Raw genomic sequence first — 22,278 nt, 5'->3', positions numbered from 1 at the left:
ACACAGAATGTTTTCCCTTCGTTTTGAAGTTGGCTTCACTCTCTGGACCATCTTTTTTTCTTCATTCACTCATTTATCAATTCATCAACACATATTTTACAGAGCCCATCACATTTCAGGTGCTGTATTAGACTCAGGAGATAGAGAGATGGATATAACACAGTCCTTGTCTTCAAGGAACTAAAAATCTAGCAGGGAAAAATGTACAACCACTCGTTACTCAGATAGTGAATGCAGTGACATGTGTATATATATAGGTAAGTATGAAATAAAGAAAAGTCACTTCTTGGAAAGGTGAAAGAAAATCTTCCAGGAGCCGGTGATATTAGGATTGAGCTTTCAAGTGTGGCTAGGAATTTGGTGGGTAAAGAAATGAGTCCCTAATGCAGCATGGACAAGGGAATTGAGTCAATAAACATCATAGAGGTGAGAAGAAATTTCAGGCAATGTGCTAAAGCATAGAGAAGGAAGAACCAGGTGTTATGGGCTGAATTGCGCCCACCCCACCCCCACCCCCATTGATATGTTGAAGCCCTCCCCCTCAATGTGGTGGGTTTTGGTAATGAGCCTTTGGAAGGTAATTATGTTTAGATGAGGTCATAAAGGTGGGGCTTTCATGATGGGATTCATGCCTTATAAGAAGAGAGCTTGCTTGCTGTTTTTCCCAAATGAGGATACAGCAAGAAGGAGGCCTTCTGTAAGCCAGGAAGAGAGCTCTCAGAAGAAACTGAACCCTATTAGATCTTGATTTTGGAGTTTCCAGTCCCCTGGATTGTGAGAAATAAATATCTGTTGTTTAAGCCACTCAGTCAAAGGGATTTTGTTATGGCAGCCTAAGCTGATGAAAACATCTTGGAATGTAAGGAAGCGAAGATAGAGAAGTGAGTTGGTCTCAGACTGGGGGAGACTAGTTGCCATGTAAATAGATAGACTTGACACTCTAGCTGAAGGAGATGGTTGATGCATTTTACTTCTCTTTGCATAGGCTGAGTTTTTTCCCAGATGTTTCCTCCATTTTTTTTTAAGTTCATTTATTTTGAAAGAGCAAGAGTGATTGGGAGAGGGGCAGAGAGGGAGAAAGAGAGAGAAAATCCCAAGCAGGCTCCGCACTGTCAGTGCAGAGCCCAATGTGGGGCTCAAACTCACAAACCATGAGATCATGACCTGAGCCAAAGTCTGACGCTTAACCCATTGAGCCATACAAGTGCCCCTCCTCCATTCTTAATGTAAATCACTCCTGGTTCATCCATCATCTACCTAAACATATTTAGTTCCAAATTGAAAATATTTGTGTTCTCAGGTCGAAACAGATAACTTTTTTTTCCAACAATGAATCTGAAAAAGTGAGTTGAGGGAATTATTGAATGTACCAGAATTGTCACTTTCTAAAACAAAGCAAAATAAAAAGCAATGCATAATCAGCTCTCAATGGCACATTAAACTGACACAATCTCACTGTGTTATTGGGATATTCACTTTTATTAATGAGCAATTCTCTTTGATTTGTAGGCAGTGGAGGTGAACAAGCAGCTTCAGGGGATTACTGAAACAGTGTGACTTATTATCTTCTTACAGACCTTATATCTACTGCTGATTACAAATGGTCCCTGATTTGTGACGTTTCAACTTAAGATTTTTTAACTTTATGATGGTGGGAAGGTGATACACATTTAGTAGAAACTTTGAGTTTGGAATTTGGATCTTTTCCCTGAGCCAGAGAATTAAGTGCAATATTCTCTCATGATGCTGGGCAGTAGAAGTGAGTCACAGCTCCTAACCAGCCACATGATTATGAGGGTAAACCATTGATACGCTTACAACCATTCTGTCCTCACACAACCATTCTGTTTTTCACTTTCAGTTCCGTATTCAATATATTACATGAGATATTCAACTCTTTATTATAAAATAGACTTTGTTTTAGATGATTATGCCTGACTTCAGGTTAACATAAGCGTTCTGAGCATGTTGAGGATGGGCTAGGCTAAGCTCTGATGTTTTATAGGTTAGGTATAATAAATGCGTTTTTGATTTAGGATATTTTCAATTTACAATGAGTTTATTGGGTTGTAATCCCATCATAGATTGAGGAAGATTTGTACTAAATGTTTGGAAATACTAATTTTGACATCATTTTTTCTTCTAATGTTATACAAATGAGAAGAATTAAAATGATACAATGAGTAAATATTGTTCTTAAAAATAAGGTCTTAGTAAATGAGTTGGCTGGGAATTTATTCTTTAATAAAAGTCTGTTTTTTGATTGTGTGTGTGTGTGTGTGTGTGTGTGTGTGAGAGAGAGAGAGAGAGAGAGAGAGAGTGTGTAATAACCCTGAAGCCCCAATGTGCCTATATATTGTCTTTTGTCGTTATTGGTAAAATCATCTGTATCTACAAATATTACCTGTTTCATTTTATTGTTATTGTACACAAACTAAAACCAACCCTCCAGTTCATTTCACTTACCAAACTTAGAATTTTAAGGTACTTATACAATATACTACACCATGTTCTTCTGCCTTCCCTGAAAAACCTCAAGACATTTATAATATGAAACAATGACTAGTATAGTTTGCAAGGAATTCATGTACATATTATTGTCTAGTTTGATCCTCACCAGGGTTTTGTGAAATAGACATTATTGTTAACAGTGCACACTTCTAGAATGTGTAAGAAACCATGTTTCTATGTTTATTGACAGAGATCCATTCTCTTTGGGAGAAAACTCTTTTCTTTTGGCTCTTCTCAGAGTAGGAAAGTTGGGGAATCACATAGCTGAGTCCTTGTTTAACAGGAGCTATTAGCTCTGAATCTGCTACATTGTATTTATTTTAAATAAATAAATAAATAAATAAATAAATAAATAAATAAGGCTAAGTGGTATAGAAGGAGATCAGAAAGTGAGGACTTGAGGTGTTTGATGACAGCTGTTTCTTTGTTTTTTTCATATTTCTCTAGAACTTTATTTTTAGTGCCTGGTCTTGACTGTTGAATTGGTTTTACACACGGAAGTGGTCTAGGAATGATGGAATAGGGGCGGTTTTTAATTATTAAAGGTCATCCACAAGCCATTTAGTAACAGTAGGAAGAAAATATTTTTTTGATTCATGTCAAATAGAGCTATTTAGATGAGAAGGCTAATAATAACTTGCCATCCTGGTCACATAATTGAGTCACTACATGTCAAGTGACTTAGGTTTTGGTCTTTGGTGCTTACTGCAGCTTCTGCTAATCATGATTTAAAATATAAGAAGGATTTCAGGGTACCTCGGTGGCTCAGTTAAGCACCCAACTCCTGATTTTGGCTCCGGTCATGATCTTGAGGTTCATAAGATGGATCCCTGCCTTGGGCTCTGTGCTGACAGCGCAGTGCCTGCTTGGGGTTCTCTCTATGTCTCTCTGCACCTCCCCCCACCAAAATAAATAAATAAATAAATAAACTTAAAAATGTAAGAAGGACTTGTTAGTTCTTCTAGGGATATGCATTCACGAAAGTCCTGAAGGAATATGATTCCCTAATGAGAGGTATAAAACTTGTGAATTGAAAGCAATCATAAAATTTAAATTGTATTTTCACTCACCAATGGCTTAATAGGGCAGAAATTCTTACTCAGACAAATAATTAGCTTTCATAATAGAAAGGTAAACAAAACTATAAATTATCATTAGATAAGAGTTATTCCCTGCTGAGACAAATTAGCCAACACTTATTCTTCAGCTGTGATGCATAGATGTTAGAATATTGAGAGAGCTTTGTGAATAAATTTGGTAAACATAATTTAAAAAGTCTGCCAATTATATTCTTTTGCTTATGATATGTATGTGTGTTATAATCTTGTGCTTTGATTTGTATCTTTGTCATACTTCCTTTATCTGTTAGAAAGGAAATCAAAAAGAGAATTTAAAGAAATTCAAATAAATACACTTGAGGAAGTCTTGTGTTCGACAATATTTTCCAATTGGAAGTTCCTATGACATCAGATGTTCCTCAACTATTTATTTGCATAAAAATTTTGCCACTTAAACGCATACATTAAAAGCAGTCAAATATCTACTATTTAGAAGGTGGGATTTCTTTGACTTTAGTCTTCTAAAATTAGTGGTTTCTTAATAATGGAATCTTGTATTAGTCATCTCAGGCTGCCATAATAAAATACCATAGACCAGGTGGCTTAAAAAAAAAGTTAAAAACATGTTGTGGTTTCTTTCATAAATGGTGTTGAGAAAAGAAACAAGTGATAGGCCTAAAATATATTTTAGGAATTATGTAAGATGAACCAAGAAAAATGATTTCATTTAATCTTTATAACTCTGCAGTTCTTTATTATCTGTATTTACAAATTAGCTAACTATTGCTCAGGATAATTACTAACTTATCAAAAAGCATATAATTAGTAAGTAGTAGAGCAGGTGTTTAGCCCAGGTTTATGTGATTCCAAAACTTTTCTTTTTTCTTTTTTTTTAACACTTATTTTTTTCATCAACATACTAGTCTTGTTGGTATTTTGCTTATAAATAGTTGTTAAATAATGGGAACAAGCTTCATGTGATATATCCGTTTTGTAAGTTTTCAACTCATATAAAATGATTGAGGAATATTCTATCTAGTGGAAACCATTAATATTATCTAGTCCAAACTTCTCATTTTGCTAAAAGGAAATGGGCTCAAAGTGATAAAATGTCACCTCATAGCATTACAACTTGTTATTGAGAGAGGCAACAGAAAAACTTGCATTATGGACTAGATTCCAATTCTACTTCACACAACTGTTTTTAACAATATGGTATCAGTGCTTTTCACATCTATGTATTCCTTCTGTATGCACTGTTTAACTCAGTATTGGGGAATAAGGATCTCTGTATGGCCTTCATTATATAGATCACGCTACAGGAAAAAGGCAGGTGTACATGAGCTTGGTGGGGGAGCTTTAGAGGGCTGAGTTTTGTTATTGGGAATTTCTGTCAGACAGGTAGTCATTGTCCTGGATAATTTTCCTGGGCTTGGAGGTCTTTAGTGCCTGTACTAGGGTGTGCAGGGGCAAATCTTCTACACTTGAAAAGAACTACTTTTTTTGCATAAAATTATTAATTAGCACTTGAAGGGAGGACCAAAGTGATGCTAAATTTGGTGATCATGATCTGCATAGGGACAGTGAAGGGAAGAGATGTATCCTTAGAGTCAGTAGGTTCTGGGCTTGATATGAGCACAGGAGTCTCAGAATAATAAGGAGGTGGGTGGCAAACTGTTGCTGATTCAGGGATTCCACGTTAGAGATTGCCAGGTAATATCACGGTTGAAGCTGAAGTGCTCCGTGCCTCAAGGCAGAATTTTGTTTAAAGCTGGAAGATCAAAAAATAAAACAAAGTAAAAAGTGAGGGACTTAGGAAAGAATGAAAGAAGCAGCGTGAAAATAATTAAGATTACTGACACAGCCTCCTCTTAAATTCTGTTTGATTCAAGACTTTGAAACCATAAAATATCATGAAGCATTGATAGATGACCTTGACATAACTATTTGCTGTTTGACCTATGACCATTCTGCCCCGCCAAGGGTTTGTTGTCGTATGAGAAAGATTTGGAAAGTTTATTTTATTTTATTTTATTTTATTTTATTTTATTTTATTTTAAAAAGTTTTAAATATTTATTTTTGAGAGAGAGAGAGAGAGAGATAGAGAGAGCATGAGTGGATGAGGGGCAGAGAGAGAGGGAGACACAGAATCCAAAGCAGGCTCCAGGCTCTGAGCTGCCAGCACAAAACCTGATGTGGGACTTGAACTCATGGAACTCATGGACTGGGAGATCATGACCTGAGCTGAAATCAGATGCTTAACCACCTGAGCCACCCAGGTGCCCCAGAAAAGTTATTTATAAATGGAAGTAGTATTTTATGAAAATGTAGAAGCCGGCAGGGCTAAGGAACATAATGGAAGAACTTGCAGGCACCAAAAAATTATCTATGAGAAAAGTAAAGACTAGGTTTATGATTTAAAAAAAACAGCAACAGGGGCGCCTGGGTGGCGCAGTCGGTTAAGCGTCCAACTTCAGCCAGGTCAGGATCTCGCGGTCCGTGAGTTCGAGCACCGCGTCGGGCTCTGGGCTGATGGCTCAGAGCCTGGAGCCTGTTTCCGATTCTGTGTCTCCCTCTCTCTCTGCCCCTCCCCCGTTCATGCTGTGTCTCTCTCTGTCCCAAAAATAAATAAAACGTTGAAAAAAAAATTAAAAAAAAAAAAAACAGCAACAAATAAATACAGCATAGTAAGGTTATTAGATTATTTTCATGGAGTAAAAATCAAGCAATTTAAGTACCCAACAGAGCAAGTAACATAATCAGATCAACAAGAAAAGGAAACTTGGAAAATTTATCTCCCTAATATAAATTAATAATACTTAAATATAGTTACTCAGAGTAGTAACTTCCTACTAAATAATAGTATTGACTGGAAGAAGAAACACTCTTAGTTAAGAAATTTGTCTTTATATTCAAAGACAATTAAAGATGAAATGTTTATCTTAAAGTCATAGGCATAACTAATAGTCTCTCAATTTTAGCTGGGCATTATTAAGATAAATACCTTAGATACTTAATGTACAATTGAGAGGCTGGACTGTGGAGATGGAAAATAATGATTACATTTTAAAATATTGGGATTTTGTGACACTATCAATGAAGGACAGAAGAATAACAAAGAAAGAAACAAAGATAAAAGCTTCAAAGATTGAGGATTGAGTTTCCACAGTCAAAGGAGAAAATGATGGGTAGGAAGTTAGGAGTAGAGAAGAAGGCCTTTTTCTACACTGAAGTGAAATTTGTAATTGGACTTTTGGGATGGTATATTATACACAAAAAGTCTATTGAATATTAGGATATTTTAAGCTCTTTTTTCTAATAGTAATGTTTCATTTCTGTAATTGAGAAAGAGAAAAGGAAGAAAAATTAAGTATGAAATCAATATTTCTAAGACCCAGTGGTAACTATTGTGACATTTTGAAGTAATTCCTCTCAGTTTTCTATGCATTTTTATATGGATGGCATAAGAAAGTTTACAATTTTATAGCCTTTAAAAACTGTAAGAATTTTTTAGCTATATCTTGATTGCTCAAATCAAAGTAGAAGATGAAGCTGAAATCATGTAAAAAAGTACAAACAAGCAAACCGGACATAGGGTACATGAAAAAGGCAACAGATAAATTGTGTGTGATTGATAATACGGTAAAAATCACCCAGAATGTTCATCTACTGTTCTGACATTTCTCAGTTGTGCTATTTTTCAAAATAATAGTATTTATTAAATTTTATCCTGTTGACAGACGATTTCAAAAGAGTTATGTCTGGCATAAAAGACCAATTTCATTTTGGTTTTTGATCTCAAATAATCCTTTCATGTAAAATAAATTGTGGCTCATGGTAAGCAACCTGCAGTAATGAATCCTACCTAAAATAGGGTAGCATTTGCAGAAAATCCCCATGCTGACTGTACAAACATTTTTATTCTGCTTAGGATGAAGAATTCTACAAAAAAGTGTTGCTTTCATATTATTAATGCAAAAATGTCAAATAATCACCAAAAGCATGTTTTCTCAAGCCTATCAGAAAGCTGAGGTTATGAAGTAACCACGTAAACACCACTTTGGAATTGCTGAAACACAAAACACAACTCATCTCTCTCAAACTCTTCTATTACGGGCTTCTGTAGGGTGCTTAAGGGAAAGATTGGGGGCAGGGCATGAGATAAAGAGAGGATCTCTCTTGGTATAACAAGGTGTAGAGGGGATGGTCAGTGGCTGCTGGAGAACAGGGGAAAAACCTGTCCAGTTTCACAGAAACTTCTCTCCTGTTAAGTATAGCCTTAAGCTGCCAGTGGAGAGATAAAACACCCTGTGGCCCCAATACACAAAGTGCCATTGCTTCTGGGAAAAGTAGGTGTAATATCCCTTGGGCAAAAAATTCTCAGCCAAGATATAGGCAGAGTTTTGCTGTCACAGGGAAGAGGGGCAGGACCGATGAGAAAGCACCAGGCTTAAGATTGAGCCTGGACCAAGGCAAAAGAGAACCCCACCGACTTCCATGACAAACTTGGCACCTGTTAAAGTAATTACACAAGGAAGCCATTAGATTGAGTTATCTCTAATGTTTTGACAGCCTAGGTAAGCAAACCAAAGCCTAAGCCAGTCCATGCAGTCCAATCTGTGAAAATGAAACAGACGAACAACCAATCACAAACAGCCAACCAGATTTTCCCAAATAAAGTAATGGCTTAAGCGGTAACCAATTAGATAAATTCTTTGCTTTCCTTCTCATCCTCTCTATAAAAGCCATGATTTTGCGCTGGTGACTCCTTTTGGTTTGGTGCTGTTGCATTCCAAATTGATGTTTGCTCAGATAAAGTCTTGAAATTGTAACCTGCCTCAGTCTATCTTTTAACATATTTGTAACAACCACAATCTACCACTGGGGGAGGTACAAGAACATGGAGAAAGGAGAAAGCTTCTCTGTAGCACAGGTGTACAGGGATTACCAAAGGGAGTAGACAAATTAAACCCTTTAGATGCTCAGCTGCCACTCTAAGCACAAGGTAAGAACCTCAATCAACAACTAAAGAAAATTGAACCCTGTGAGCTTCTGAGGAGGAACAAGAGTATCAATAAAAGGCAAACAGTGACACTGATACAATCTCAAATGCAGGATGCTCCGGAGAAGAAGCCAGAAACAAAAGACTATATATGTTATTATTCCTTTTTCATGATCTGGAAAAGGTAAAACTACTACTAGTAGTCAAAACTCAGACCCATGTTTACCAGTAGTTGGGGTCAATGAGAGGGGGTTGACTAAAAAGGGCACAAGGGAATTTTTGGAGGTGATGGAAATATTCTATATCTTCATTGTGATGGTGGTTACATAACTATATATATAACTATATATATATAACTATATATATATATGTATGAATTTACATGTGTGTAAATTATACCTCAATACAATTGATTTTTTAAAAGTCTACACAAAGAAAAAATGATGTCATGTTTGTTGACAGGAAAACACAGTGGGATCCAAGAAATCTGATTATATTTCCAAATCTGCAATTGGTGTTTGACCACATATAAGAAAGATGCCAAATTCATATGTTTATTCAATCACTTATTTCTTTGTTTTTAAATATATACATAGAGTTTCAGGGACTGTCTGAATTAATGCCTTTATTGAGTTAAAGAAAATAATGTTTCTGTTCTTATATCTTTATAAAGAGATATCAAACAAGCAAACAACAGCACAAAATAAAATTTAAGATACAGGTTAAGTCCCCAGAGAAAAGTGACACAGAGTGGAAAGACAGAGCATCACTGTAGAAGGAACATTATAGGGGAAGAGATGAGGAGAACATTTGACCAGGGTTTTCAAAGATGTGTTTGGAAGTCCTAGTCAATATCTGGAAGAAGGCTCTTTGCAGAAGGAAGAGAAGTGCTAAATCCAGGCTTTTGCTTAAAACTGTTTAAAGGAGGAATGTGTAAGAATCCATACCCTAAGCATTTCAGAATATATTCAAGTTGTGTTTGAGACATTTTTGTTATTGCTTTAAAAACAGCCCAATAACACCATTTCTTAATTCCATTCTTTATTTAAAAGTTATTGTTCCTTGTGAAATTTTTGTTTTTTAGTATACTCAGGAAATAATATCATTTCCATCTCTTTTTTAAGGTGGACTGTGTTAATTTTCTAGGGGCTATTAAGCCAAAACTTTCATGTACTACTCTAATCTTGAGTTATCTTTGTGTGTGCTTTGTTCACTTTTCTTTTAATAAATACCAAATCCAATTTTTGAAAAGTGGTCTATATTTAATTAATTTTCCTTTGAGAAAAGAGAGCCTTTCAAAAAAGTTTTTTTTCTATATGAAATTTATTGTCAAATTGGTTTCCATACAACACCCAGTGCTCATCCCAAAAGGTGCCCTCCTCAATACCCATCACCCACACTCCCCTCCCTCCCACGCCCCATCAACCCTCAGTTTGTTCTCAGTTTTTAAGAGTCTCTTATGCTTTGGCTCTCTCCCACTCTAACCTCTTGTTTTTTTTTCTCCTTCCCCTCCCCCATGGGTTTCTGTTAACTTTCTCAGGATCCACATAAGAGTGAAACCATATGGTATCTGTCTTTCTCTGTATGGCTTATTTCACTTAGCATCACACTCTCCAGTTCCATCCACGTTGCTACAAAAGGCCATATTTCATTTTTTCTCATTGCCACGTAGTATTCCATTGTGTATATAAACCACAATTTCTTTATCCATTCATCAGTTGATGGACATTTAGGCTCTTTCCATAATTTGGCTATTGTTGAGAGTGCTGCTATAAACATTGGGGTACAAGTGCCCCTATGCATCAGTACTCCTGTATCCCTTGGATAAATTCCTAGCAGTGCTATTGCTGGGTCATAGGGTAGGTCTATTTTTAATTTTCTGAGGAACCTCCACACTGCTTTCCAGAGCGGCTGCACCAGTTTGCATTCCCACCAACAGTGCAAGAGGGTTCCCGGTTTCTCCACATCCTCTCCAGCATCTATCGTCTCCTGATTTGTTCATTTTGGCCACTCTGACTGGCGTGAGGTGATAGCTGAGTGTGGTTTTGATTTGTATTTCCCTGATAAGGAGCGACATTGACCATCTTTTCATATGCCTGTTGGCCATCCGGATGTCTTCTTTAGAGAAGTGTCTATTCATGTTTTCTGCCCATTTCTTCACTGGGTTATTTGTTTTTTGGGTATGGAGTTTGGTGAGCTCTTTATAGATTTTGGATACTAGCCCTTTGTCCGATATGTCATTTGCAAATATCTTTTCCCATTCTGTTGGTTGCCTTTTAGTTTTGTTGGTTGTTTCCTTTGCTGTGCAGAAGCTTTTTATCTTCATAAGGTCCCAGTAATTCACTTTTGCTTTTAATTCCCTTGCCTTTGGGGATGTGTCGAGTAAGAGATTGCTACAGCTGAGGTCAGAGAGGTCTTTTCCTGCTTTCTCCTCTAAGGTTTTGATGGTTTCCTGTCTCACATTCAGGTCCTTTATCCATTTTGAGTTTATTTTTGTGAATGGTGTGAGAAAGTGGTCTAGTTTCAACCTTCTGCATGTTGCTGTCCAGTTCTCCCAGCACCATTTGTTAAAGAGACTGTCTTTTTTCCATTGGATGTTGTTTCCTGCTTTGTCAAAGATGAGTTGGCCATACGTTTGTGGGTCTAGTTCTGGGGTTTCTATTCTATTCCATTGGTCTATGTGTCTGTTTTTGTGCCAATACCATGCTGTCTTGATGATGACAGCTTTGTAGTAGAGGCTAAAGTCTGGGATTGTGATGCCTCCTGCTTTGGTCTTCTTTTTCAAACTTACTTTGGCTATTCGGGGCCATTTGTGGTTCCATATGAATTTTAGGATTGCTTGTTCTAGTTTCGAGAAGAATGCTGGTGCAATTTTGATTGGGATTGCATTGAATGTGTAGATAGCTTTGGGTAGTATTGACATTTTGACAGTATTTATTTTTCCAATCCATGAGCAGGGAATGTCTTTCCATTTCTTTAAATCTTCTTCAATTTCCTTCATAAGCTTTCTATAGTTTTCAGCATACAGATCCTTTACATCTTTGGTTAGATTTATTCCTAGGTATTTTATGCTTCTTGGTGCAATTGTGAATGGGATCAGTTTCTTTATTTGTCTTTCTGTTGCTTCATTGTTAGTGTATAAGAATGCAACTGATTTCTGTACATTGATTTTGTATCCTGCGACTTTGCTGAATTCATGTATCAGTTCTAGCAGACTTTTGGTGGAGTCTATCGGATTTTCCATGTATAGTATCATGTCATCTGCAAAAAGCGAAAGCTTGATTTCATCTTTGCCAATTTTGATGCCTTTGATTTCCTTTTGTTGTCTGATTGCTGATGCTAGAACTTCCAGCACTATGTTAAACAACAGCGGTGAGAGTGGGCATCCCTGTCGTGTTCCTGATCTCAGGGAAAAAGCTCTCAGTTTTTCCCCGTTGAGGATGATGTTAGCTGTGGGCTTTTCATAAATGGCTTTTATGATCTTTAAGTATGTTCCTTCTATCCCGACTTTCTCAAGGGTTTTTATTAAGAAAGGGTGCTGGATTTTGTCAAAGGCCTTTTCTGCATCGATTGACAGGATCATATGGTTCTTCTCTTTTTTTTTGTTAATGTGATATATCATATTGATTGATTTGCGAATGTTGAACCAGCCCTGCATCCCAGGAATGAATCCCACTTGATCATGGTGAATAATTCTTTTTATATGCCGTTGAATTCGATTTGCTAGTATCTTATTGAGAATTTTTGCATCCATATTCATCAGGGATATTGGCCGGTAGTTCTCTTTTTTTACTGGGTCTCTGTCTGGTTTAGGAACCAAAGTAATACTGGCTTCATAGAATGAGTCTGGAAATTTTCCTTCCCTTTCTCTTTCTTGGAATAGCTTGAGAAGGATAGGTATTATCTCTGCTTTAAACGTCTGGTAGAACTCCCCTGGGAAGCCATCTGGTCCTGGACTCTTATTTGTTGGGAGATTTTTGATAACCGATTCAATTTCTTCGCTGGTTATGGGTCTGTTCAAGCTTTCTATTTCCTCCTGATTGAGTTTTGGAAGCGTGTGGGTGTTTAGGAATTAGTCCATTTCTTCCAGGTTGTCCAATTTGTTGGCATATAATTTTTCATAGTATTCCCTGATAATTGTTTGTATCTCTGAGGGATTGGTTGTAATCATTCCATTTTCATTCATGATTTTATCTATTTGGGTCATCTCCCTTTTCTTTTTGAGAAGCCTGGCTAGAGGTTTGTCAATTTTGTTTATTTTTTCAAAAACAACTCTTGGTTTCGTTGATCTGCTCTACAGTTTTTTTAGATTCTATATTGTTTATTTCTGCTCTGATCTTTATTATTTCTCTTCTTCTGCTGGGTTTAGGCTGCCTTTGCTGTTCTGCTTCTATTTCCTTTAGGTGTGCTGTTAGATTTTGTATTTGGGATTTTTCTTGTTTCTTGAGATAGGCCTGGATTGCAATGTATTTTCCTCTCAGGACTGCCTTCGCTGCATCCCAAAGCGTTTGGATTGTTGTATTTTCATTTTCGTTTGTTTCCATATATTTTTTAATTTCTTCTCTAATTGCCTGGTTGACCCACTCATTCGTTAGTAGGGTGTTCTTTAACCTCCATGCTTTTGGAGGTTTTCCAGACTTTTTTCTGTGGTTGATTTCAAGCTTCATAGCATTGTGGTCTGAAAGTATGCATGGTATAATTTCAATTCTGGTAAACTTATGAAGGGCTGTTTTGTGACCCAGTATATGATCTATCTTGGAGAATGTTCCATGTGCACTCGAGAAGAAAGTATATTCTGTTGCTTTGGGATGCAGAGTTCTAAATACATCTGTCAAGTCCATCTGATCCAATGTCTCATTCAGGGCCCTTGTTTCTTTATTGACCGTGTGTCTAGATGATCTATCCATTTCTGTAAGTGGGGCGTTAAAGTCCCCTGCAATTACCACATTCTTATCAATAAGGTTGCTTATGTTTGTGAGTAATTGTTTTATATATTTGGGGGCTCCGGTATTCGGCGCATAGACATTTATAATTGTTAGCTCTTCCTGATGGATAGACCCTGTAATTATTATATAATGCCCTTCTTCATCTCTTGTTACAGCCTTTAATTTAAAGTCTAGTTTGTCTAATATAAGTATGGCTGCTCCAGCTTTCTTTTGGCTTCCAGTAGCATGATAAATAGTTCTCCATCCCCTCACTCTCAATCTAAAGGTGTCCTCAGGTCTAAAATGAGTCTCTTGTAGACAGCAAATAGATGGGTCTTGTTTTTTTATCCATTCTGATACCCTATGTCTTTTGGTTGGCGCATTTAATCCATTTACATTCAGTGTTATAGAAAGATACGGGTTTAGAGTCATTGTGATGTCTGTATGTTTTATGCTTGTAGTGATGTCTCTGGTACTTTGTCTTACAGGATCCCCCTTAGGATCTCTTGTAGGGCTGGTTTAGTGGTGACAAATTCCTTCAGTTTTTGTTTGTTTGGGAAGACCTTTATCTCTCCTTCTATTCTAAATGGCAGACTTGCTGGATAAAGGATTCTCGGCTGCATATTTTTCCTGTTTAGCACACTGAAAATATCGTGCCAATTCTTTCTGGCCTGCCAAGTTTCAAAAGAGAGATCAGTCACGAGTCTTATAGGTCTCCCTTTATATGTGAGGGCACGTTTATCCCTTGCTGCTTTCAGAATTTTCTCTTTATCCTTGTATTTTGCCAGTTTCACTATGATACGTCGTGCAGAAGATCTATTCAAGTTATGTCTGAAGGGAGTTCTCTGTGCCTCTTGGATTTCAAGGCCTTTTTCCTTCCCCAGTTCAGGGAAGTTCTCAGCTATAATTTCTTCAAGTACCCCTTCAGCACCTTTCCCTCTCTCTTCCTCCTCTGGGATACCAATTATGCGTATATTATTTCTTTTTAGTGTATCACTTAGTTCTCTAATTTTCCCCTCATACTCCTGGATTTTTTTATCTCTCTTTCTCTCAGCTTCCTCTTTTTCCATAACTTTATCTTCTAGTTCACCTATTCTCTCCTCTGCCTCTTCAAGCCGAGCTGTCATCGTTTCCATTTTGTTTTGCATTTCGTTCAAAGCGCTTTTCAGCTCCTCATGACTGTTCCTTAGTCCCTTGATCTCTGTAGCAAGAGATTCTCTGCTGTCCTCTATACTATTTTCAAGCCCAGCGATTAATTTTATGACTATTATTCTAAATTCACTTTCTTTTATATTATTTAAATCCTTTTTGATCAGTTCATTAGCTGTTGTTATTTCCTGGAGATTCTTCTGAGGGGAATTCTTCCGCTTGGTCATTTTGGATAGTCCCTGGAGTGGTGAGGACCTGCAGGGCACTTCCCCTGTGCTGTGGTGTATAACTGGAGTTGGTGGGCGGGGCCGCAGTCCGGCCTGATGTCTGCCCCCAGCCCACCGCTGGGGCCACAGCCACACTGGTGTGTGCCTTCTCTTCCCCTCTCCTCAGGGCGGGAGTCACTGTGGGGTGGCTTGGCCCATCTGGGCTACTTGCGCACTGCCAGGCTTGTGGTGCTGGGGATCTGGCTATTAGCTCGGGTGTGTAGGCAAGGTGCACGGGGGCAGGAGGGGCAGGCTTAGCTCGCTTTTCCTTAGGTGATCCACTTCAGGAGGGGCCCTGTGGCAGTGGGAGGGAGTCAGATCCGCTGCCGGCGGTTTGGCTCTGCAGAAGCACAGAGTTGGGTGTTTGCGCAGAGCGAGCAAGTTCCCTGGCAAGAACTGGTTCCCTTTGGGATTTTGGCTGGGGGATGGGCGGGGGAGATGGCGCTGGCGAGCGCCTTTGTTCCCCACCAAACTGAGCTCTGTCGTCAGGGGGCTCAGCAGCTCTCCCTCCCTTTGTCCTCCAGCCTTCCCGCTTTCTGAGCAGAGCTGTTAACTTATGACCTCCTAGACGCTAAGTCGCGCTTGCTGTCGGAACACAGGGAACACAGTCCGTCAGGCCCCTCCGCTTTTGCCAGCCAGACTCGGGGGCTCTGCTTGGCCGGCAGGCTGCCCCTCCGCCCCAGCTCCCTCCCGCCAGTCCATGGAGCGCGCACCACCTCTCCGCCCTTCCTACCCTCTTCCGTGGGCCTCTCGTCTGGGCTTGGTTCCGGAGACTCCGTTCTGCTAATCCTCTGGCGGTTTTCTGGGTTATTTAGGCAGGTGTAGGTGGAATCTAAGTGATCAGCAGGACGCGCGGTGAGCCCAGCGTCCTCCTACGCCGCCATCTTGAACTCTCAAAAAAGTTTTTTTAAGTTTATTTATTTTGAGAGAGAGAGAAAGAGAGAGAGTGCAGTTGGGGAAGGAGCAAAGGGAGGAGAGAGAGAATCCCAAGCAGGCGCCACGCTGTCCGTGTAGAGCCAGATGCGGGGATTAAACTCACAAACTTTAAGGTCACAAACTGAGCTGAAATCGAGAGCCTGATGCTCAGCCCACTGAGCCACCCAGGTGCCCCATGGAATGTTTTAATATATATTTTTTTCTTAAATTTCCAAGAAATAGTTCATATTTATCAATATAATAAACACCATTATGACTTACTGGCTTTCAGGTGTTTTTGGAATGTTCCTTCCAAGTTAATGTAATAGTAAAAACTGGTTTTACCTGAACTTGACTCTAAGCAGAAAATTCTTTCTTCATCATATAATATGTATCCTATGACTGTTCTGAAGAAATATTTGTCATTTGATATATAAAGTTAATGGAAGAGGAAAATCTTTTGGTGTGCTACATTTAGAACTCTAGGACTAAAATATACATAGGACCAAACTTCCCACCATAAACAACTATGAAATATGGAAATAAACATTAAAGACATCAGAGAATAACAAGGCTGCTTAAAGATTCAGGCTTCTATAGGGAAGGAAAATGAATGTTCACCTCTACATTAAGCCATACACACAAAATACCATTTCCACTACAGATCTAAATATATAGATCTAATTATAAAGAGAAGATAATACAGATTATATAAAAGACATAATCTTGGGTTAGGGAAAGATTTCTCAACAGAGCACAAAAATACTAGCTATAAAGGACAAGATTAATAAATGCAATTTCATTAAAATATAATTATGTTTTAAAAAGGAGTCACATGAGAGTGGAAAGAAAAGCCACAGAATGGTAGGAGATACTTGCAGTAGACATATCTCATATGATACATATATAAACAATCCTTAAAAATTACCCAAAAGAAACCGGCAACTCAACTTTTTAAAAGGACAAAAGACTTGATCAGCCACTTTAAAGTGAAAGAAAAAGGGTAGGGGTGCCTGGGTGGGACTTGGTTGATTAAGCATCTTACTTCAGCTCAGGTTATGATCTCATGGTTCATGGGTCCTAACCCCACGTTTGGCTCTGTGTTGACTGCTCAGAGCCTGGAACCTGCTTCAGATTCTGTGTCTCCCTCACTCTCTGTCCCTCTCCCACTCGGGCTCTGTCTGTCTCTCTCAAAAATAAACGTTAAAATTAAAAAAAAAATAAAGTGAAATAAAAGGCTGTGTCCAAAAAATAGTAACATGAACAGTGCAAAATAAAATCGCAATGAAATAGCACTACATAGCCACTAGAATGTTCTCTTTTTCAACAAACGTACACACAAACAAACATACCAAAAATTTGGTAATATCAAGTCTGGGGCCAGGACATAGAGAAACTAAACTTAACACATTGCTATAGAGAGTGTTAGTTGGTACAATTATTCTGAAAGTAGGCACTATCTGCTAAAGGGGGAACATCTGCTTTCTATATGACCTAGCCTTCCATTCCAATGCAGACCAAGCAGAAGATCTGAAGAGGGTTTGAAAACCTGTCTCTTTGTTTCCCCTTTTACCCTTAACCTGTTTAAGATAAAATGTTAGACCATAGCTTGCTCTGCAGAACTTGTATCTATTCTATCATGTGATAAGTGCTGGGAGGTGATTCTTGGCAATGAGAAGAATTAAGCAAATGCCACGAGATCAGGTAGGTGATACAGACAACTAAGCAAGCATTAGTAATGTTTGCAGATAGATAATTCTGATGTTTATTTTTCTTGCTTTGTAAACATATAATCTTTATTTGCTTGTGTTGAGGGTACAAAAGTTGTGTTTTGCTTTTGTTTTTCTTCAAATGAAGAGAATGCTACTTCTGCATTGTCAGCTCATCTTAAAAGTGGCATGCTTGAAGTTGTTAGAAGTAAGGGGAATGTGTTACTTTCAACAAGAAATTCATTCATTTTTGGAAGTTGTTAGAGAATGCCTTTTTTTTATATTTTTATCATTAAAATTTGAAAGAAAAAATAATTCAAAAAACTTTTTAATGAATTTGTAGTATGAGGAAGTGTCAGCCTAATTAATATTTTTGCCATCTAACCTTGCTTCCATTTGTACCCCACATTCTACCCTGACTTGAAAGATGGCCTGACTGCATGAAGCAAAGCCCAGAAACAAAGAGGATAGAGCGTAAAATATGTTGCTTTTGAACCTAAGTGAAATTAGAGAAAAACTGATATTTACCAAGGCTCTGTTACAAGACTTTCACATAATTTTCCCTGCCAGTAACCTTGGAATGCATCAGAGAATATTATTCCCAAGCGGAGGAACTGCCTCTGAACTGCTATAAAACCAAGAAAGCATTAGAATATTAGTGGGTTATCATCAGATTGGGCTTTATAGCAATCTTCAAAATGCTCAGAAATCTAATGGGAATATCAGATGATTCCAGATTATTATTTTAATTTTAACTGCTGGCATAAATTTTTTCTTTTTATGAAAAAAAAATTTTTTTACATTTATTTTTGAGAGAGAGAGACAGAGCATGAGCAGGGGAGGGGCAGAGAGAGGGAGACACAGAATCCAAAGCAGGCTCCAGACTCTGAGCTGCCAGAACAGAACTTGATGTGGGACTTGAACTTGTAAACCGTGAGATCATGACCGAAGCCAAAATCGGTAGCTTAACGGACTGAGCCACCCAGGTGCCCGGCATAAGTTTTAATGAAAGATATTTCTGTGCACAAGTTTTTAATCTATACTACTGTGGACATTAACGTCTTACTGTTAGGTCTTAATCAAGCCTTACTGTTTACTTGTCTGGGAATAGTAAAATCATGTACTTATATAGTGGAAAGGTCAATGAACAAGAAATGAAAACACTCGTGTCCAGTCTGGGGAGATTATGAAGCAACTATAAGCTTCTTGTGTATGAATTTTTGTGTGAAAAATTTACTTAGGTAAACACCCAGAAGTAGGATTACTACATTTTTGCTTTATAAGGAACTGCTGAACACTTCCCAAGTAGCTTACCATTTTGCATTCACACCAGCAATGAATAAGACTTCCTATTTTTCCATTCCCTTGCCAGGGTTTGATATTGTCAGCTTGATTTTTGCAATTCTAATAGATGTACAGTGGCATTTCAATGTGGTTTCCGTTTGCATTTCCCTATTGGCAAATGATGTGTAGTATTTTTTTTCACATCCTTACTTGCCATTCATATATTTTCTTTGGTGAAGTGTCTGTTCAGATCTCTTGCCCATTTTTTTATGGAATCATTCATTTCATTATTAGTGAATTTTAAGAAGTCTTTATAAATTCAGGGTACAATTCTCACAACAAATATGTTTTTTGCACAGATTTCTCCCCAGTCTGTGGCTTATCTTTTCAATCTTTTCACAGCCCCTTTGGCAGAGTAAAACTTTTTAAACTCTGATTAAGTCTAGTTTATCAACTTTTTTTCTTATGGTACATACTTTTAGTGTTGTATATTACAACTCCGACCTACCAAAAAGCCATGCAATTTTCTTACATAGGGATCAGATTTGTGTATCTTTCTAACTGTGAAAAATGCATACTAGAGTACCTATATATGGGCTGTCCTGAGAACCAAATGGTCATGAGTCTAGCATATCCAACTCAGAGTGATCAACTCTTCTAGAATTTGTAATGGAAATAAAAACCTCTCCAACAGTATTTACGTTGTTTTATATAACAACAGTATAATCTAGTTTTACAGATTGCTAGACCTGACACTCCAGTTGTTGATTTAAAGACATGTCACTTTTCTGTTGCTTTTAGAAGTAATCTGCATTTATTCTTGTTCTTGTTCTTTTTTAATTTTTTTTAACGTTTTATTTATTTTTGAAACAGAGAGAGACAGAGCATGAACAGGGGAGGGGCAGAGAGAGAGGGAGACACAGAATCGGAAGCAGGCTCCAGGCTCTGAGCCATCAGTCCAGAGCCCCACGCGGGGCTCGAACTCACGGACCGCGAGATCGTGACCTGAGCTGAAGTCGGATGTCCAACCGACTGAGCCACCCAGGCGCCCCAGTAATCTGCAGCATTTAAATGAGAGTGTTGATCATGTAGGTGATAACTGGTAGAGCTATGCAGAACTTGACACGTTTATTTTTTAGGATGTTGCCAATACTTCTTATTTCCATTCCTTAGTGAATTTAGTAGTAGCACCTGTTAAAGAAAAAAATTCAACCGAGTAAATTTGAAGATCTACTTGGCTTTATTAATGGATTCATGAATCAGGCAGCATCGCATGTAGCAAGTAGAGGGGAGCTCCATGTAGTTGTGAAAATGGAAAGTTATTATTAAGAAGGAGGGTGGAGCAAGAAAGTTATTAACAAAAGAAAAGAAAGTATTGTTCCAGACAGAGTCACTTTCCTTTAGGTGGGAAGGCAGGGGGTCTTATTAGATGATTACCTCATCTTCCTTCGGGTATTGGATGAGCCACTGTGACAGATTGCCTCCTTGGTGTTTATCACAAAATTCCTGATTGACAGGTTAAGATGTTTCTGGGGTAGGTTGAAATTGCGATTAGATTAGATATTAAGCCCCAGTTTGGTGAGTTGGCCTGGCCCAAATGACACCATTAGGGCCTCTGGTTTTTCTTTTCTTTTCTCTTCTTTTCTGTTCTTTTCTTTTCTTTCTTTTCTTTTTTCTTTTCTTTCTTTTTTTTAATGCTTATTTATTTTTGAAAGAGAGTGAGAGACAGAGCATGAGTTGGCAAGGGGCAGAGCAAGAGAGAGACACAGAATCCAGGTCTCTGACCATGAACTGTGGCATCATGACCTGAGCCAAAGCTGGATGCTTAACCAACTGAGCCACCCAGGTGCTCCTGATATTTCATATTTCATGAATTGTGGTAGTTTAATTTTTGGGGAAGTAGTCCATTTCATCCATGTTGTCAAATATATGTGTGTAGAGTTATTCCTAGCACCCTATGATTATTCTCTATATGATTATTCTTTTGATGCCTGCAAGGGCCTGTAGTGATATTCCCTGCCTCATTCCTGATATTGGTGATTTGTGTTTTTTTTTATTTCAGTGATCTTGCTGGAGATGTGTCAGTGTTGTTATTCTCTCAAAGAACTAGTTTTTTTTTTATTGTTTTTTTCCTGTTATTTTTCTGTTTTTAATTTCACTGATTTCTTGTTTATATCTTTATTTTTTCTTTTTCTTGCTGAGGGTTTAGGTGTGCATTTATTTTTCTAGGTTTCATAATGGGAGCTTGAATTATTGATTGGAGACTTTCCCTCTTTTCTTCAAAAAAAATTTTTTAATGTTTATTTTTGAGAGAGAGTGCAAGCAGGGGAGGGGCAGAGAGAGAGGGAGACACAGAACCTGGAGCAGGTTCCAGGCTCTGAGCTGTCAGCACAGAGCCCAACATGGGGCTCAAACTCACAAACTATGAGATCACCTGAGCGGAAGTCAACTGCTTAACCAACTGAGCCACCAAGGTGCCCCTCTGGTTTTCTTTTTAAGTTAGTGCTTAATAATATCCACATGCTAGAATCTATATTCAGGGGCACTCGGGTGGCTCAGTCGGTTAAGTGTCCAACTTCAGCTCAGGTCATGATCTTATAGTTTGTGAGTTTTTCTGTGCCCACAGCTCAGAGCCTGGAGGTTGCTTCAGATTCTGTGTCTCCTTCTCTCTCCACCCCTCTCCCATTCACACTCTGTCTCTCTCTCTATCAAAAATAAGTAAACATTAGAAATTTTTTAATCTATATTTATTAACATCTTCAATTTATTATCATTCTCACAGAGACCTTCTTCTCTTCTTCTTCCTCCTCCTTCTTCTTCTTCTTCTCCTTCTTCTTCTTTTTCTTTTTCTTCTTCTTCTTCTTCTTCTTCTTCTTCTTCTTCTTCTTCTTCTTCTTCACCAGTGTGATATTTTTGTTCTGTTCCCTCCATGTAATCCTCAATTTAACTTTGAATAAGTACTTGAAAGACTTTTTGGGATATAATTACATTGAGATTGGTTTTTGAAATAAAACCATCTTGGGATTGGTGTGGAAATTGGGGAGAACCTACAACTATTTAATTATAGTCATCTACTTCCTCCATTTGAGTTCTCTGAGATCATGTCTAGTTAGTTGTTTTATAATATTGACAGAACATTTCACATAGTATGAGCTTTACAAATATTTGTTACATTTAATTTGAACTTCAGTGAAGGTAACTTCCAGTGTATGATACATGCTCTCAGGATTAAGTTATACATAGCTCTGATGTGGATTAGAAGCACTGTACATAGAAAAGAGGAAGTATTACTACTGTGTCCTTGTTTTAACCTGATTACCTCTATGAAGACCCTGTCTCCAAATAAGGTAACATTCCAAAGTACTAAAGGTTAGTATATCCAACACACCTTTTGGGGAGTACATCTGCCCTCTAACCTCCTCGAAAATCAGGAACTTCCTATGTGCAAAATACATTCA

This window comes from Leopardus geoffroyi, chromosome A1 (genome assembly GCF_018350155.1).
Source record: "Leopardus geoffroyi isolate Oge1 chromosome A1, O.geoffroyi_Oge1_pat1.0, whole genome shotgun sequence".
Taxonomy (NCBI): domain Eukaryota; kingdom Metazoa; phylum Chordata; class Mammalia; order Carnivora; family Felidae; genus Leopardus; species Leopardus geoffroyi.
This window is presented reverse-complemented; position numbering follows the sequence as displayed.